This window comes from Coturnix japonica, chromosome 7, assembly GCF_054131305.1.
Source record: "Coturnix japonica strain WE chromosome 7, WE-NBRP24, whole genome shotgun sequence".
In the NCBI taxonomy this organism is placed as follows: domain Eukaryota; kingdom Metazoa; phylum Chordata; class Aves; order Galliformes; family Phasianidae; genus Coturnix; species Coturnix japonica.
Window position 1 is genome coordinate 28344441 of NC_140669.1, and position 18699 is coordinate 28363139.

Consider the following 18699-nt stretch of genomic DNA (forward strand, 5'->3'; position numbering starts at 1 on the left):
GTGATGAGGAAGCATTGTTGGGCTGGTGCATTTGAGGGACACTAAAGTTACTGGAGTTCATTGAATTTTAGGAAACAAAGTCAAAGAGAGGAACTGAGAATCAAACTAGTGATTGCTTTGTAACCTGGCTGAATGAGTCGTGTTCTGAATTGGAGAGCATTGTGGTTTTGGTGACATAAGGTCACAGAATCACAGAATTATCAAGGTTGGAAAAGACCTAGAAGATCATCTAGTCCAACCATTCCCAATACTTCCCGGCTAAATCATATTCATCAACACAACATCCAGACGTTTCTTGAACACTCCCATGGTCAGTGACTCCACCACCTCCCTGGGCAAAAAAAAAGGTCACCTGGTGATATAGGCAGCATACATGAGATGATACGGTTTAGGTGCTGCCAAAGTCATAATGGGATGCTGAGCTAGGGAATACCCGTGATGTTAAAGCACTCGTGCGCAGTTGATCTCTTGAGCTCAACTTCAGCATTAAAGCAGTGCGGCCTTGTCAGAATTTTCTGGCCCTTCCCAGCAGCCGAGTTACCTTGCTGTGCTGCCGCTTCACTTCATCAGCCTAAATAGAAACAGCAGAGCCGATCGAGATGGGGTTTAAAACGCGTTTAAATACAAGAGGCTGGTCCCCCTCTTGCCTCATCTCTCCCTATTCAGCCGCTTTCCCCCCCGGCAGCAGCCGGCTGCTATGGGCTGCAGAGCCACCTGCCGGCATCACCTCGTCCCCGCAGCTGCAGTCTGCCTCATCCTCCGTGCTCGCTGCTGCTTTTCTCCAATCTCCCCTGTTTTGTTTCGTTTTGCTGATTGCAGCCCCGCTGTCGTTCGGGGCTATTTGTGTGGCAGCCGCCAGGGGGAGAACTTTCCGCTCCCTCCCAACGACGAGCTGGAAGGAAGCGGCGAACGGGGCGGAGATGGGCTGCTGCTGCCAGGTAACAGCTATAGGACCAGAGGGAACGGCCTTGGGAGTGATAATGCACTGGAACGGGCTACATGGGGCTGTTTTCTGTCTCTGGGGGTGGTCAAGGTGTTTTATTGAGGGATATGATTTAGTGGGTAAATAGACTTCTGCTTTCAGTTGCAGTTCCCGCTGGTGCTTTTGCCTGTGTGGGATGTGTTGGTCCCCGTGACTCACTGTAGGTCTGTGTGAGTTTATAGCTATGACCACATATCAGGGTTCTGTGAACTTGTTTAATGAGCAGGCTTCAGGAAGAATCTGCTTCAGTACGTGTTGTGGTTCAGCAGCCTCGTTGCACAGTTTAAACACGCATCTTTCACAAGTCACAGTACGGAGAGTTCTTGTAGCCAAATGACGATGTAGTTAAAATTGGTTATTACATATCCCATGTGACAGATCATTCCCTTTTGCAGATCTGAGCCAATCCGTTACAAGATATATTGAATGTCGTTTTGGTCTTACGAGGTGATGGTTCACTTTTCAATAGCTCCTGTCCCAGAGGCCAGTCTAACGCTGATTCGCCTTTTGGTTTGCAGAAGTGCTTTCAGGCCTTCTCCTGCGCTTACAAAGGGCCAAGTGACACTGTTTGCTCCATCTTTTAAGCAGACCAGCTTGTACAGATTTTTGCCAGCATACCTAGCATCTCAAATAGTGTATCCATAGTGTGAGAATTCTTTATATGGTGGGATCCAGCTGTATGAATAGTCTTTACAAATAACTCTTATGTAATAGGGTGCTTTTCCCAGTGTTTTTCGAGACAGCGAGTGCCTTTTATTTCATTTTATTGTATTTTAACAGAAAAAGCTTCTTCTTTTCTGTCAGTATGTAAAATCTTTTGGAACTGTCATTGACGTTGATAGAAGTATGTATATGTGGCATCATCCATCTTCGTCTCTAAGCTGTTACCATGAAGAGTCCAGACAGCAGTGGATTATTTCCCTTCTAACACAATGCAGTTTTGAACGCTGGAGCTCGATTCTCTTTTCAGTTTTCAAGAGGAAAACACAGTTTTAGCTCTCGCCTCCTAAGACGGTGATAAATCTGCATTTCTTACTTAGGTAGAAAGCATCCCATTTTCAGAGTTAAAACTACATGAAGTAGTATGAAATGCTGTCCCTCTAATTTCTGGAAAGAAATTAGAACTGACAATGGTGACTATGCTGAAAAATTGTTATTGTGAGAATCAAAGAGAATTATTGGATCTAGGAAAATCTCCTGCAAATCCTGCAAGCAGAAGATGTTTCCTGTCGGAGATACTGAATTAGAGGTAAGAAATCTATTTTAAGGCTTAAAAAGCAAGGTGACCTTGTGTTGCATTGATGGACTTCTAGAGATTCTAATGATCCTGGCTTTTCTAAAAACTTCCTGAGTGGCCTTGAGCACAATTGCTCAGTACCTCAGTTTTCTAACAATAGTATTTCCTTTCTCCTCTTCCCTGCCTCATCTGTTTAGACTGACTCTGCCCCTAAGGAGGGGGATTTCAGTTATATCACTGTATACTAAAATATCTTGCTTAATAATGGCAATGACATATTTCTTCAGTTGTCAGTATGTATTGATAGTGACACAGGGTTTGCTTTCCTGTCCAGCTTTGTCATAATTACTAGTTGACTGGTGGTTGATTTCTTCCAATGATCATATTAGAAATAATCATATGGCAAAGAAGTCCCTTGTGCAGTTGAGTTTGGATTATCTTTTGGGATGGAGATCCCCCAGTCTCTCTGGAAAGCATCTTTTACTGCTCTCATAGTAAAATGAAAATAAAATATTTCTACTTGTTACAAGGTATTTCCTGGATTTCAGTCTGTGTCTATGGCCTTTCATTATTTCATTGGGCACCACTAAGGGGCGTCTGGCACTGTTTTATTTAGTCATCCTTGTCAACGGTTTAAACGAAAATCCACCTGTGTCCGTGACAGGGAGCCATGGGCCCCGCAGGGGCCCCAGGCCGAAAAGAAAAAAGTTAATTAGGAAAAGAAAACAGCGGCAACGATCTAAGGAGGCACACTTATCTACTAAATACTATATCGAAGTACAGGATAACACAATATAATACAATATAATTGAAAATTGAGCTAACGAATCAAGCAAAATAGGAGAGAGAACGAGTCCCGAAACCGAGAGGCCTTCTGTGAATCTAGGCAAAACGGTGAAGGCTCCCACACTCTCCCCTGAATGCCAGAACTCGAAAGACCATCAGTCTAGCCTGCGTCAGAGATAATATAGTGTCCAGGTCCCATGATCTATCTCTGACCGTGTTGTTTTCTGGGAGATGTAGTCTTCTTCTGTAAGTTGCAGATTCAGTAAAATTATTAATGCTTTATATGATGTTATGATGTGAAATACTGATAGTAAAATTACAAAATTATTAAACCATGACAACCCTCCGTGAGATATTTATAGAAACGAATAGGTGAAGCTAATCATTTCCAGCTTTTTCAGCCTCTTCTTGTATGACATGTGCTCTAATCCATTTATTATCATTATGGCACTTTTCTGGAGTGACATGAGTGTGTTCATCTGTGGAAAGCCGAGCTGAACACAGCACTCCAGCTGTGTTTAGTCAGGCTTAAACTGTGCCAAATACTTAACTTGCTTGATCTGTTGGTAATGCTCATCCTAAAGCAGCAGAGGATGCTGTTGATCACCTTTGCTACAAGGCCCACCCGCTGTCCCATGTTCTGCCTGTTCACCAGGGCACTCAAGGTATTTCACACAGTCAGCATCTACTGGTGACTCATGGGATTATTCTTCCTCAGCTGCAGGAGTCTGCATTTCCCTTTGTTGAACTTGTCATTCCTGTCTGCCTTTCCCCAGCCATTGGCAGTACAACCAACTGATCCATCAACCACCTCTCCTGGTTTTGTATCATCTGCAGTTTTGCTGAGGTTGTGTTTTGTCCTGCCTCTTGTGTTATTAATGATCACCTCAATTGATCTCAGCCCCTGTGTCAGTCACTGGGATTTTCAGTATTAGTTTGATAAATTAGGTGTTGTATTTGCAATATTTTCTTCCGGTCTTATTTTCTACTACCGTATTTCTGTCGTTTTGTTTCTGATGTGACCTGTAATATTTCCAAATTTGTGATCTTTATTTCTATTCTGTGGTTAATAGTTTTGCTCTTGGCATCCTTAGATAGAAGCTTTTTCATTTTTCATGGCTTTAATTTCCAATCGTTGATGATGTATTGTGCTTGTACAATGGCTCTTTTTATCTTGGAGGGAAGCAAATTTGAATCTATAGTTCAACCAAAGTGATTAAAATTCTTACATTGTAATGACACTTAATGGAAACTATTAACATATGCTGAGTTTCTTTGGTATTATACAAATGCATCAGCGAGGTTGCAGGTAAATGATTTCCAAAGAGGTTCATTTCATCCTGTTAGTCACTATAAGGATTTTCATAGTTTACTTGTAGGCAGTTCTCAGGAGTCTCAGTTCTTTTATTTGATAATTGTGCTGAAGCCACAAAGCAGCAAATCTTTGCTCTGTTTAATTTCCATGTGTTTGCTTCTGTGATTAAATTATTCCTGTGTATGACGCAGGCAGGTGATAGTTGAGACAAACCAGAACAGTAATTCACACATCTGCTATGAGACTACCTTCTGTCACTTCTGAGACTGTCAGCATGGTAGTAACTTGTCTGGAAATTCAAGTGGTTCATCAAATGTATTTTATTGATTTAATTACAGAAACAGGACAATCTGCTCTGTTGCAGCAAATGTTGTTTTCCAAAGACGTGATTTGAAGACATTCTTCCCTGACTCATAATATCGTTTGTATTTATGCTATAAGAACATACTCATCACAGGGCATTGTGTCTCTTTTTGTGTTACTGCTATGAGAGTATCTTAAAAAACACGTGTATCCCATCAAATATGGTTAGCATCAGGTAACACTTGAATCTAAGGAATTTCATTCTGAGTTATAACCTTTCTAAGGAAACTTCATTGGACTGAAGTGCTCTCAATTTGAGGCAGCTTCCATCGTGAAACTGTTTTCTGACCGTCTGTCACAAGAGGGAGCTCAAGTTCTTTTCGGTTTTTAAAAGCTGATATTCCACTCCTGGGAGGGGAGGGATTTTGTATATGCGTGTAGGTCAACAAAAGAAGCCCTCCTTGTGTGGCTTCTTATTTGATTGTGTTGTTTAAATATTGGTCTTCAGAATTATTGGAATAGTTAGTTCAAAACGCTGGGTAGTTACTCAGAAAACTATTTTCATATTGTTTCTTGTTTTGTGCTTTGATGGCACATATGTAATTGTAAAAGCCATGATGTACAACTTTGCATAGGTAGATAGATTTTTCTATATGGTCAAGTTGTTAAGCAGTGAAATTCACAGAATCATAGAATCACCAAGGTTGGAAAAGACCTAAAAGATTATCCAGTCCAACCGCACACCTATTACTAATAGCTCCCACTAAACCATGTCCCTCAACACAACATCCAGTCTTTATTCCTAGATCCAGTCTTAAATTCCTAGAGTATGAGACAGGTTTCTGCATAGGATATTTTGTATCTTTAGAGAACCATAGGAAAGTGAATCTAAGGCATCAGCTAACCAGGCTAAAGTAAATGAAACAGAATCACAGAATGACCCGGGTTGGAAGGGACCTCAAGGATCATGTAGTTCCAACCCCCCTGCCTGGCAGGGCCACCAAACATACACCTTTACTAGATCAGGTTGCCCAGGGCCCCGTCCAACCTGGTCTTGAACACCTCCAAGGACGGGGCATCCACAACCTCCCTGGGCAGCCTGTTCCAGGGCCTAACCACTCTCCTAGTGAAGAACTTCCCCCTAACATCCAACCTAAATCTTCCCTCTTTTAACTTAAAACCATTTCCCCGTGTCCTGCTACTGTATTGTGAAATGCTTCACAGCTCCCTGATAGTTAAGTATAGACCATTCATTGTGGTTTCATGATCTTTCATGGCTTGAATTTGGCTTCCCATATCTCTTTTAGATTAGTTGGCAAGTCAAACTCAGCATACACTGAAACCACTAACAGAAGCATAGCTGCGTATTTATGGTTGTTATTAGCTATCAGTGTACTGTGTAAATGCTGTTCTCTGATTTTGTGCTGGAGAGACAAATATCATTCCCTTTTTCAAAATACTCATATGTAAAAAGCCATGGGAGACAGTAGTAGTACAACAATAGGGTCATTTTTTCTGGATAATCGCTAAGAACGTGACAGGTTAGGGGATTGTGTACATTCTTGGCTCATTTATTCACTTCTGAGCACACAGATCCAGGATGAGGAGTGCATTTTTGGCAATGCTTGTGGAAAAAAAAGCCACCATACACAGGGTTACTGAAATGGTTAAGCCTCCCCTTCTTAGGGCAGAAGAGGATGTGACTCAAAAGATTATGTGTTTCATGTTTGGTGATAAAATAGATTCAGGAAGGCTTTTCCAGATTTAAAGAGGTTCATAAATGTTAGATGACTGGAAAGGCTTTGTTTCAGTTACTGGTAAATTATTGTGATGCAAGAAAGATTATAGAAATTTCTGCATTCAGTCTTGTGCAGAAACCTTAACCACCTTGCTCCTTCTTATTCTTAGAGAACTGATTTTAAGTTATTTGTTTGAAAACCATTAATTCTTAAAAAAAAATACACACCCTTTCTTGCATGTCTGCATTAACGTTCTGTACTTTTATTGTGTTATGTGGTCTGCATTATCTGTCTGTAGGCATCTATGAGGCTTGGATATTCATGAAAATCTCATCATGCAGCAATAAATGGATTTGAAATGTTGTGCATCTGGCAGCAATTCAAGACTTTAGAACTTCAACACACAGCTGAGAGGGTTTACAATGCTATGGCAATGCCTTTTCTCTTTCATGCCTTCATGTTTCAGTCTTCTAAGATCATTTTTTTACATGAGTTTTCTTAGAGCTAAAATAAGAGAGTGCTTATAAATGCAGCATTTTCGGGGAAGAAGTGATTTTGAACACATGCTGCTGCATGTGTTCATTGAGAAATACAGCTTCAACTAATGCAACCACAAGAAAAAAATATTGACACATTGCTGATATGTGTACAAATATCAGGAAACTATATGCAGTCCTTATGAAGAACAGTAGTATGGCGGCCCAGTTTCTCCCTTTCTCTGGAAATGATTGCAGCTTTTTTTCTCTCAGGTCTGTTGACTTTAATCTTCACTTGAATATCCTGATCAAAGAAAGGGAAAGAGACAGAGAGTGAGAAAAAACCTCTTGGGCACTACGCTGCTGGCAAAATATGCCTTACACTTAAGTAATTTTGGTTTGTAGTTACTGAATATTTAAGGAGAGTTTGTACCCTCACTTGTTTTTTTTACTGTTGTTACTGAGTACAACAGAGTTCACACATCAAATGTAGAGTATCATAAGAACTTGACACAATGTAAGCTATAGTTCACTTCGTATTTACTCTTGGGAACTCTGAATAAAGGTCAGCACAGGCTTCATTGTGCCTCCCATGTGGTTTTTCCCACACTTCTCTTTTTCCCACACTTGAATGAATTGATCCAGTACTTGCTTATGATAGTTATGGTGTTTTATATTTAAGATATTACGTGTTTTTCTTTTAACTTGAATGTGATGCAGACCCATAGCTGGCATCCCATGAGATACTGTAGCTATTAGGCCCTATTTCTCTCAGTGAACTGAGGACTTCTCTCTTTTCTCCTCTTGTTTGGAAATACTTTTCCTTACATTTGTAGTTGATTCGCCACTGAGAAATGTCTCAACAGTGGTTTTTCTTAAGGAAGCAGCCCAAACATGCAGTTTAATCAGAACATCTTTCTTGTGACTAAGACTCTCAAAATATGAGAGCAGGCACAACCTTTTCCCTGTGAACTGTAAACTGCAACCTCATTTACCTCCACTTAGCTTACTTGTTCTGATCTTGGTCCCTAGCTGAAAGATGTGAACAACAATAAGGAAACCTTATTTTGACAGGGGTTACAAACAGGACTCAGACAGAAGGAAACATTTCTGTTTTTAAACTTCTGTTTACAGCATCAAGCATGATATTTTGTATCTTTTGCTTTATCAAGCAGGGAAATCCTAGTTCTTTATTGCATGTGTGAGAGTTTAAAATATTCTGTTAGATTTATATAGATCTTAAAAACAGCTGGTAATAATAAAAAAAAAACTTCTTGTAGGTCACAGTCTTTGTCTTGTAAACTCTTTGCAATGTTCTTCAGCTGTTCAAATGACTTACCTTTTCCTGCTAAGGAGTTACTTCATAAGCTCAGAGGAGCAGGTGTCATAAAACACTAGGTAGCCTGAGCATAAAAGAATTATCTTGGGAACATCTTTTAAATGTATCTACTAGTTTTACTTACAGTCTTACATACATCAACTGTTAAGAAACGAACAACTCTGAAAGTTAAGTAGGAATTTACTTTGTATATCTTTCAAGGTGAACGTGTATTTCAGTCGGAAATGGGCCTAAATGCCATCTGCAAATCTTGAAGAATGACTTTCTCTGTTGGAGATTGTTACTCTGTGATATGAATAGTGTGTTTATCCCAGACAGGTGGGTGTGGTAAGAGACCAGATGGAGGCTGTCAGCTGTTGCTTTTCTTTTGTAGCTATTGTTTTCAAGTTGCCTTTCTGTGGTTTGTGTACAGGCAGAGCTTCTCTTGCATCATGGAGTCTTGTTAATTTCAGGCGAGATTTGTTTGTGATATAATTTGACCAATGAACAAAATAGCCTGATAGCATCACAATTAAATATTTAGTTTAGAATACAGATACCCATTGAATTTCTATTGACATGAAAGCAGTGTTATCCTGTGGTTAAATAAACCAACAGAGGTTTAGAATATAATATGAATATCACTGAGTAAAAGTATAAAAGTAAAACAGGGTATTTCTACTGCCATTACTGTAAGTAAAATGTGTAACATTGAAGAGGAGAATGCACATAGTTCTCTTGAGGCCAGAGATGTTGGTTTAGTTCTTTTTAGAGGAGGCTGCTGCTGAAGACATTGCACTTTCCTTATGTTCTAGCTGCTGTGCGTTTGAAGAGTTTATCTCAATTTCTCAGGTGAAACAGTTCAATTTTTTTGTAACTTTATCTGACTTGAGAGCTATGTCCCCATCTCACTTTTAAGAGGGTTCTCATGAGAGGTAGATCCTGAAGGACTTTTAACTGACAACGAGTAATACCTTGTCAGGTTTGTTCAACTTCAACATAATCTTTTCTGAACTGTGACCAATACTACATTTTTGTTAGTTGTAGCTTTATTCTATAGAACTCATGTTTGCAAACACTTTCTGAACACATTTGTGGCTTCTGCTTGAATGATAAAGCACAAAAGAAAGCAAGCAAATGGGAACTAAAAGAATTCTGTAGGTTGTATTTGCCAAGAAAGGTCCAAGAGAGTCTGCGTTTGTACTTAAGATTTGTTTTGCTTTTAGCCTCTCAAATAATACCTTTCAGAACCATTCTTCAGCTGCATTCTATAGACCAGATGCTAAAGGATAGAAATTGTTTTACTACATCATCTGTTCATTCTAGCTGGTCTTCCCCAACTATGGTTTGCTGTGTGTGTAATAATACACCTTGACTCCTTGCTACTGAAGTATGCCCATTTTGTTTTTTTTTGTTTGTTTGTTTTTTGTTTGTTTGTTTGTTTGTTTTCTTCAAAAGCTTTCTGATCTCTTAATTAATCTTTCTGTTAGGTCTTCTCAAGACCTTTGATAACTTTGACTTAGTAATAATTTTTTTGTTCTTTACTTCTGCCTCTGTGTTCTTGTCTTGATGATCTCCCCTCAGCTTGAGCAACCATTTAGTTTCAAAATATCTTCAAAATGTATTATAAAAAATCATTAAGATTTAAGATTCTGACTATCTTAGTGTAGATATGATTCAGCTTTGCCAGATTATGACAGATACTTAGAAACAAAGGTACTCTCTGATGTAATCTATTTGATGAACTTTTTCTTGCTAACCAAATATGGTGTGGTGCACAGATTTTTTGAAGCGATAGCATCTACTGAAGTACAGTTCAGTGTACCAGTGAATACACAATGTTTTAAATTCTTTCCTAGGGAACATTAACAGTAGCTGGGGTGTTATGGAATAAGCTGGGTTCAGAACATATTAAGTTTAATGAGGGTATATATGAGCTGAAGGTCTACTGTTTTCAAGTATTTAGGTATATTTATATTATATATTCATATTTAGGTATATACAACATATATATATTTATATTTAATTGTATTGTAAGCTGAAATACTTTTAAAAAAGAGTCAGATGAGCATTCAGGATATCCCCTTTCAAAAAGATGTTTGTAAGAAATTGTTAGAAAAATTAACAACTGCTGATAGTTACTGTAAAACAGAACTTCCATACAGAAATAGAATGGCTTGGGTTGGATGGAGTCTTCAAGCACATAGGGTTCCACCCCTCCTGCTGTGGGCAGGGTTGCTACCCACCAGCTCAGGCTGCCCAGAGCACCATCCAACCTGGCCTCAAACACCTCCAGCAATGGAGCATCCACAGTTTCTCTGGGCAGCAGTGCCAGTGCCTTACCAGCACTAAGATAATATGTTTATTTCTAATCCCTGATTCAAATCTCCCTTCATTTAGGTTAAAATAGCTTCTCCTCATCTTATCACTATCAGAATGTGCAACAATTTAGTGCCCCTTCTGTGTATAAGCTCCCTTTAAATACTTGATGGCTACATTGTGGTCTTCCTGAAGATTCTTCTTCTCCAAGCTGAACAAACCCAGCTCCCCCAGCCTTTCTTCGTAGGAGAGACACTTCAGCCCTGTGTTTATTAAATGTCATTGCAATTAATGGTAGCTAAAATTCACAACTGAAAAAAACACAGCCTGACTCAAATGAAATCTACTCAACACTTGAAAAACTCCATTTGAGAAGTGCACAAAGGCTTTTGAAAATGTGCAGACCGAGCAGCTGCCTCTATGTACAGCTGAACTCGTTGAGACCTTTGTCAAAAATGGGTCTCAACATATTATACAAAACATCGGAAAGAACAAGTTTTGCTGTAGCCTGGCATGTCATGTTCAGTACAGCTCAGGCGGCAATATAGTAGCTGTAGTATGATTTCTTTTTTCATTTTTTTCTTTAAATAAGTGTTGGTAAAATGATCTTTTCCATTTAAGTTTTAAGAAAAATCACCAAACAGCTCATTATTGTTAGCCCAGAAATTTTGAATCCAGTATCACCATCTGTGCTTTTTATCTGACACAATTACAGATGACTGAGTTAAAGATGTCTTAACGCCTGTGTGAGTTTTAAGTTCAGATGTTACATACACCAGTGTAAGCCAGATCTTCCTTTCTAAAATAGAATATGAGCGAGAAAAGGACTAGAGCTGCTGCTTCTGTAGCTTGTTGCTGTTGACTGTAAAGGCGTACCCTCCAAATGTGGGAAGTGAATGTCTTCCTCGTGAAAGTAGGCTTGAATGCTGTGATAATCTTAATTTTCCCCATAGAACAATTTGATTTTTAATTTAATTTTTTTTATTTTTTTTTTTCAGATACTTGCTACACTAACACTGTAGGCCATAGTGAAAATGGAGTTAAAATCTTGGAGAGGAAGCTCTGATGCTTGCATGATTCAATTTTGTTAGCTGCTGAGCTTTGGCTGGTACCATAAATCAAGTATCCACGCAAAGAAAAATCCCTACACAATTCAGAAGGAAGTGGGATATGATAAGCTCCTGTTTACAGTCAGAATAGCTTCCTTTCAATCCTTCTTCTTTTGGGAACAGAAACATTTTCCTAAGGTATTTGACAAATTAGTATGTACTGAATGTATTTTATATATATTAGTTCCTTTTGTGATGAAGCATAGGCACTTTTACTGGAGACTGGGGCGCTTGTAGTGCTAAGCAGAGTTCAAAACAAGTTGAAAAAGCTGGGCTGGCTTTGAAGACTCAGTTTTAATTACCAGACACAGAAAGGAAAGAGCTTTTCCTTCCTGTCTAAAGCTCCAATTGTGGGATACTTCATGCTGGACTGTAAATCTGCCTAAAGGATGCAACTGAAAGAGCTGCTTTTTTTATGAAGAACAACAAAATATGATATGGCTACGAAGTGTGAAAATGAATTTTCAGAAAAAGTAAAGTTGCTGTAGGCTTGTACGTAGTTGTTTTGCTACATTTAAACATGGAACTCATCACAGCTTTTGTATCAAAGCTCTAAGTATTAAACTGAATGTAGGTCATTATAATCCAAACAGAAATATATAGGTTAGTCAATAAGACACAGCTTTACTGCTGCCAGTGCCATTTCCTAGTAGTAATGGATCACTTAGGATCTCCATTCTCATGCCACATGGAGCACATGAGTTAGTAATCTGTGTGTAAGAGAAAGGATATCTGGCATATGGACTGATAAGGAAGGAATTAAGTGGCCAAGACAGCAAGTTAGCCCATTTGTTCCAGGAGCAGAACACAGAAGGTTTTTAAGCTTTTGCATTTTGTTGAAACTAATGTCTTAAAAAACTTAGCAACTCCAGATTTTCTCATTGCCAGCTATAGAAAAGCTTAGTGACTTTACTTGGTCTCTTACCAGTTTAGCCTTCTCTGTTTAAACACAGCTTTGGGAAATAAGAAGGAATGGGTAGAATTAATAGGCTTGCTGTTTAGTTGTCAAAGTACAAAGTCAGAGCTCTACATAAAGGCATGAAAAGTTGCGAGAAGCATCTATATACTTTCTGCAGAGCTTTTATTGTTTTTCAGCCCACCGAAACTGCTATGCCGGCCTCTGTAATTTATGTGATTCTGACTAATACGAGCACATCAAATTTTCCTTCAAATTACTACTGCCCAGTGTTAGATGTGATCATAAAGTACATGTCTTTATTTGTAGCCTGGATTTTAGAAATCCCCACAGACCAATTGAGGAAGTGTAAAGAGACCAACCCGAAATGTCCTGGGAGAATTTCCAAAAAAAGCAAAGAAGCAAGAAATAGAAATCAAAATAAGATCTTTAAATGTCTCTGCCCTCAATTCTTACAACAACTTCCCTTTCAACTTCCTCACAAAAACGTACTGTTGTCATTTTGGTAGTTTGCAGCTACTGTAGATTGAAAAGCATTTCGGACCACCATTAGAGACTCAGTCCAGCCTTTCTTCCAACTCTTTTGTTTTTTATTATTATTAAGTGTCTATGTTCAACTTCCTAGTGAACAGAGGACTTAAAAAGTGGAAAGAAAGTTAAGCATTTAGTGGGATTAGTCAAGCTATTTGCATTTAGCTACTCTTTTAACTGTTTTACTAAGGACTAGTCTATATATTCTATATTTGCTCTTAATGTGTCTCTGGTAGTGCTGTTGCAGGTGAATGTTTGCATGTACAGAATTACAGTGCTGCAATGTGACTGCTTAGAAGACTGACCTCAGTGATTTCACTATTTAACAACAAACTTCTTGAGTATTTTAAGTCCTTTCCTATTCTTAAAAGCTATTATTACTTTATGGTGCATATTAGCACTAAGGACACCGTGCTACATTTTGGCCTGATGGTGATGGTGCCCTACTTTTAGACCTACTGGTGAAATCCCTGTTGGTTCAACAGTATTGGAGAATACCTACCTACAGCTGTTATTTACACTGTTTTAGTATACTGATATTTGGATGCAAGGCAAGTGAATATTAGTTGTATCGTGATTAGTACAGTTACGCTTTCTGTTTTTAGAGCCCTCAATTTTGCATACAGTGGAAATTCAAGCAGATTGGTAATACCTCTGTAAAGATAAAGCATAGTGTAAATTTCTGATGCATTTATATAGCAGATGAGACCCGTATGAATATTCTTTTATTAGATTCAGATTAGTCTTAGTCCTGCAAATCTGAAATAAAGAGTATTATGGAATAGATTTCAAAGGTTGGTGCTCTCACTAGTGCTCATTTTTCTGCAAGGTTGCAATGCTTGACACAATGTGTGACACAAAAATGGAATCTGGATTACAACCATGAAAGACACTTCAGTGAGTTCTTTTCAGACTAAACATGGATATGATTAAGCCACGAAACCATTTAAATGAAGATGATTGAATCTCACACAGTGAATGGTTAACCTAGATATTGCTTCCATCTCCCCTGGCTCAGGGACACATTTTCTTTCCCTCTACGCATCCTTCTGAAGCAGGAATCAACATTACAGTTACATCAACACCTGCTTCTCTCTGTGAGTTTTTGTCTTCTTTCTTCTCCCCGGTCTAACACAGCTGCCAACAACTGTTTGTGTCAGGACAGAATAGAGATGAGGAGGCTTTTTACTGTTGGAAGCTTTTGGCTGCTAGTAGAGCTTTCACTGCTCAAGCAGCTGTTCCTTATAATCCCTGGGGTAAAGTCAGAAATATGGAAGGAAGCCAGCTGGACTGCTTGAATTTGGGTGTCTTTCACTTAAACTTATTGCATTATACTTCATAAGAGGTTGAAGCAGTTTTTAAGAACAAGCTATTGATTGCCAACACATGACCAGAAAGTAATTTCTAAACTGCCAGTTTTCATTGTTTCTTCACATGTATCTTTTTTTTCCCAATTGAGTTTTTAAACATAACTGCAAGTAGAATATTTTAATAGCTTATTTAATTTGCTTTTTCTATACCAACGTAAAGTTCATATATTAGTATCACTAAGTATCTTAAAATGTCCCTTTAATTTACCGATGGTGTCCAATTAAAATGTGCTTCTGGAATACTGTAAAGGAGAGCATATCTGCAGCATTTAGTGAATTTAAGGTTGTACCCCTTCTCCCTTTTTACTGTTTTATCTTAAGCTAAGGAGCAAATAAGAACTGTGAGCCTTTTCCAGCAAACTAATAACAACTGGTATCAAGATAATGCTTATCATATAAAATAAGCTGTAGCTGTATACTACAGCTATATTAAGATAAAACAGGGAATAATTTATGTCTCTATTCTAACATATGAGATAGATGAACAGAACAAAAATGTAGTTTTCCTTACTGGTTGCTTTAACATTATCTGTTCAAGCTTTGGTTAATTTTTCAAAGGAGCTTGAAAATACAAATAAAATTCAAAATTTGCTAATTGCATTTTGAAACAGTCCACACAAACTGTTTTCTTAATAATCTTTTGTATTGTGAATTTCCAGGATCAAAAACAGGCATGAATGGCATTTGCCCCTGTTTTCTTCCCTGCAGACATATGCACATCTGGAGTGTCTTAGAAAAAAAGTCACTGCTAATTGCTAAAGTGAACAGATTTGGTCTAAAGTTAGTGCTGGCAAACTTTGCCATGAGATTTGTTTGTCTTTGAGGCTGCATTTATGAAGAACCTTGAAATATTTGTACCAAATGTACAAAGAAAAAGCATTGTTATAGCTCACTATGCTTACCTGTGGATTCTGTTTCCTTCTGATACATTTATTTTCTAAAAAGTGTGGAAAACAGTGCAGTTCATGCTCCATGTTTTGGAACTGTTTTTCAGCAAAACACAGTTTGCAGCACATTGGAAGTACAACAAATGTGTTTTTCATGTTTACTTTTACTGAGAATTAGGAGTGTAGTTCTGCAAGCTGAAAATTGCCCTTCTTTGAAGAGCGTGAGTCTCCTATGGCAGCAGACATTGAGTGCATGTCATGTTTTTAGTTCCAAGTATTTGATTCTGTATGGCTGACTGCTTCAGAATGGGATTCTTCATACGTGTTTTCTCCATACACCCCTAGTGACCTGTTTGAGAACTTTGTATCTACGTTCTCAACACTGTGCAGATTTGCCACTTATTTCTACTTTCACTAAGACATTCATAAGGGCTGACAACAAGTAGATGATTTACAGTACTAAGACAAAAATATACGAATTTTCTTAGCACTCTGCTAAGAGAAAGATAGAGCACTATGAGCATCCCTGAAGGGACTTAGGGGCAGAGATAAGAGAATGGTGAGAAGTGACTGTCAGCTGACCTGAGGCAAGTACCTGCAGCTGTATCTGAAGCAATTGCAGATAGCAGAGGTTATCATCTTCCTCAGGTACTACTCTCTGCTTGTTCTTTGACCCAAATCATTTCAGTGTATTTGTGCTGTTTATTGAAACGATATGTTCTAAAACGAATGAAGTCACATAGTTTTCCCACATCCTCCTTGGCTGTTTTTGAGGAAATTTTGTGTTGTAAATTAAAAATTAAAGATGATTGCTAAGGATACCAGGATTAAATGTGCTTTTTAGCATCTTTATCAGTGACACTGGAATGGAGTGCACCTCTACCAAGTTAGGAGATGATATCAAGCTGAGTGATAGAACAGAAGAAAATCATGCCAAAGGGCCCTGAACAAGCTTGAGTACTGGGCACACATGAACCTAATGATGTTCAACAAGGCCAAATGAGAGATGCTGCACTAGATATAGGACTAATCCAACTATACATACAAACTGGAAAATAACTTAGAGAGCAGCTCTACAGAGAAAAACTTGTGGGTCCTTATGGATGAAATTAGTGAACATGAGCCAGAATTGTGCTTGCAGCCTTAATGGCCAACAGTATTCTGCACTGCTTCAATAGAGGGGTGGCCAGCTGGGAGAGGAAAGTGAGTGCCCTCGCTTGCTCTGTCCTCGTGAGGCTCCACCTGAAGTATTTCATTCAGGCCTAGGGCTCCCAACACAGAAAAGATGCAACTGTGCCCAAGGATGGGGGTTGCTTTTATCCAGTCTTGAAGGTCCCTCCAAACCCAACCCATTCTTTGTTTTATATGATGTAATTTAATCAAACCAGCCAGTTTTAAATGGCATTTGTACTAAACTCTGTATTAGCTTTATTGATTTATACTTTTATATTTAGCTTTATTGATTTATACTCCCTGTAAAAGGCAATTCATGGAAAATTGGCTTAAAAAGGCAGCCATCTTTATTTTGCTCTTATAGCAGTAATTGTCAACTGACTTCTTTGTCATTTATTGCATTGAAGATTATTCCTAACAATTACTGGAATCAGATTTCTTTCCATATTTCTTTCAAAAAACCATTGTCTTAATAATGTCAGTCATTTTAGTTATAATATTACTTTTTTTTTTTTTTTTTCCAAAGCAGATTTTACCATTGACAAATGCTATAGACCTAGCATATGCTGTTCCTTGTAACTTCAACATTTTCAAGCTATTTGTTTGTTTAAGCCTAGCATAGCAAGAGTGAATCTGTAAATGCAAAAAACCCACAGGGTGTACCACTTATTGCACAAGATATCAAGTCACACAGTGTCTTTCTGGTTTGATTTCCTAATGCAACTTCACATTCACAAGCACAAACAAAGTTGGCTTGGTTTGGGAGTTTTTATGCTGACAAGATTCTAGAGCAGATATCTTGTAATGCGAGCAAGGTCTTTTAAGTATGCCATGAATAAATTATGATTCTGCATCTAACTACACAGAAAAAAAGTTATTAAAAAAAGGAACACAGTAGCGATATTAATTTGACCAAATACCCAGAGAATGAAGTCATCAAAAATCAGTCTGTTGCAGTGGATGCTCAGTAACTTTTGGCTTGACCTGTTTCTTCAACTGCAAGAGTGACTGTTTTAACAAACAGTTGAAATTCAGAAAAATGTAAACCAAAGAAGAGAGAACTTACTTCCATTTTAATTTAAATGATTTTAAAAGAGATCTGTTACTTAAATGAGAAACACAGTTATGAAACTATGGGCACAGATATTTAAGTCATAAGATAAAATATTTAAACCAGCATCTCTCTTTGCAATATCTCTAGATTGTATTTTTGTTTAAGTACAAATTTTAGTGCCAGCTTTTGGTTCTTTCTGTCTAAGTAAGTGACTTAAGGTTTGTATGAATGTCAGGAAAACAAAACTTTCATTTAAATAAGTCACTTATGATTTAAATAATCACAGGCCCACATTATCTGCAATTGTTTGAGAAGGTGTTTTATATGCCCTAGAGCTTTTCTCAAAATGAAACACTTCTTTAAAAATGAATCCTATCTGATCAAACCCCACCCAGTTTTGTAAAGTTGCTGTAGAGTTGTATTGTAAAAAGAAGTACTAATTAAAGCTATGCCCTCGGATGCAAAACTATCTCCTAACCCTGAAAGCATGGAACAATGAGTGATAGGAAAGAAGCTACTTATTTTGTTGTGAGGGACTCATACACAGAGAAAGGAAAAACCTCATGAGGAGGCTTTCCATGTACTTCAGGCTGAAAAGGAACAGAAAGGATTCCATGCTCAAAGGATAAAATTGCACATTTAACTGAGCTGCTTGAAGGGTCTTCTTCCCTCCATGTTACCAAGTAGAGATTTCTATAAATCTACTAATGTCAAAAAAAACTATGAATTCTGCTTATGATTACTTTAAAATTCAGGTGCGTTCACTCTGTAGTTTTATCTATTATATTTTCTAGAGTCTCTGCTGCTTTTATTCCACAACTAACTAATGTGGGAAATGAAACAAATTATTAATTAACTACTCTGGTGTGAAAAACAATAAATTAAAACCACTAAGATCACATTAATTCTTGTCTGGAAATGGGTCATTGCGGTCTACTCCTGCAATTCATTCTTTAAGTGGATGGAATTTGTACTGTTTTATCACTTGTTGTTATAGGTAATTAAAAGCTACTATATGGTAGAAATAATATAAGTATGGTATTGTATGTTTAAAAAAAAAAAAGAAAAAAGAAAGAAAGAAAGAAAAAGCACTCATCCACTCTGAAGCCTTCAAGATAAGTACTCCGCACAAAAACACCATAAAGAAGCAACATCCAGAGGTAAAAGCTACCTTAGCCCTCGAA

General features: G+C 38.0%; 1 long non-coding RNA gene across 2 annotated transcripts in view; it reads left to right on the forward strand.

Annotated features, from left to right (window-relative positions):
- Positions 1 to 837: 837 nt before the first annotated feature.
- LOC107316438 (uncharacterized) overlaps positions 838 to 18699 on the forward strand; it is a 99167-nt gene continuing 81305 nt past the window's right edge. For both annotated transcript variants that reach the window (XR_014948407.1, XR_004308043.2), the window contains exon 1: positions 838 to 938. This is a non-coding gene — a long non-coding RNA (uncharacterized LOC107316438). The remainder of the gene's footprint in view (positions 939 to 18699) is intronic.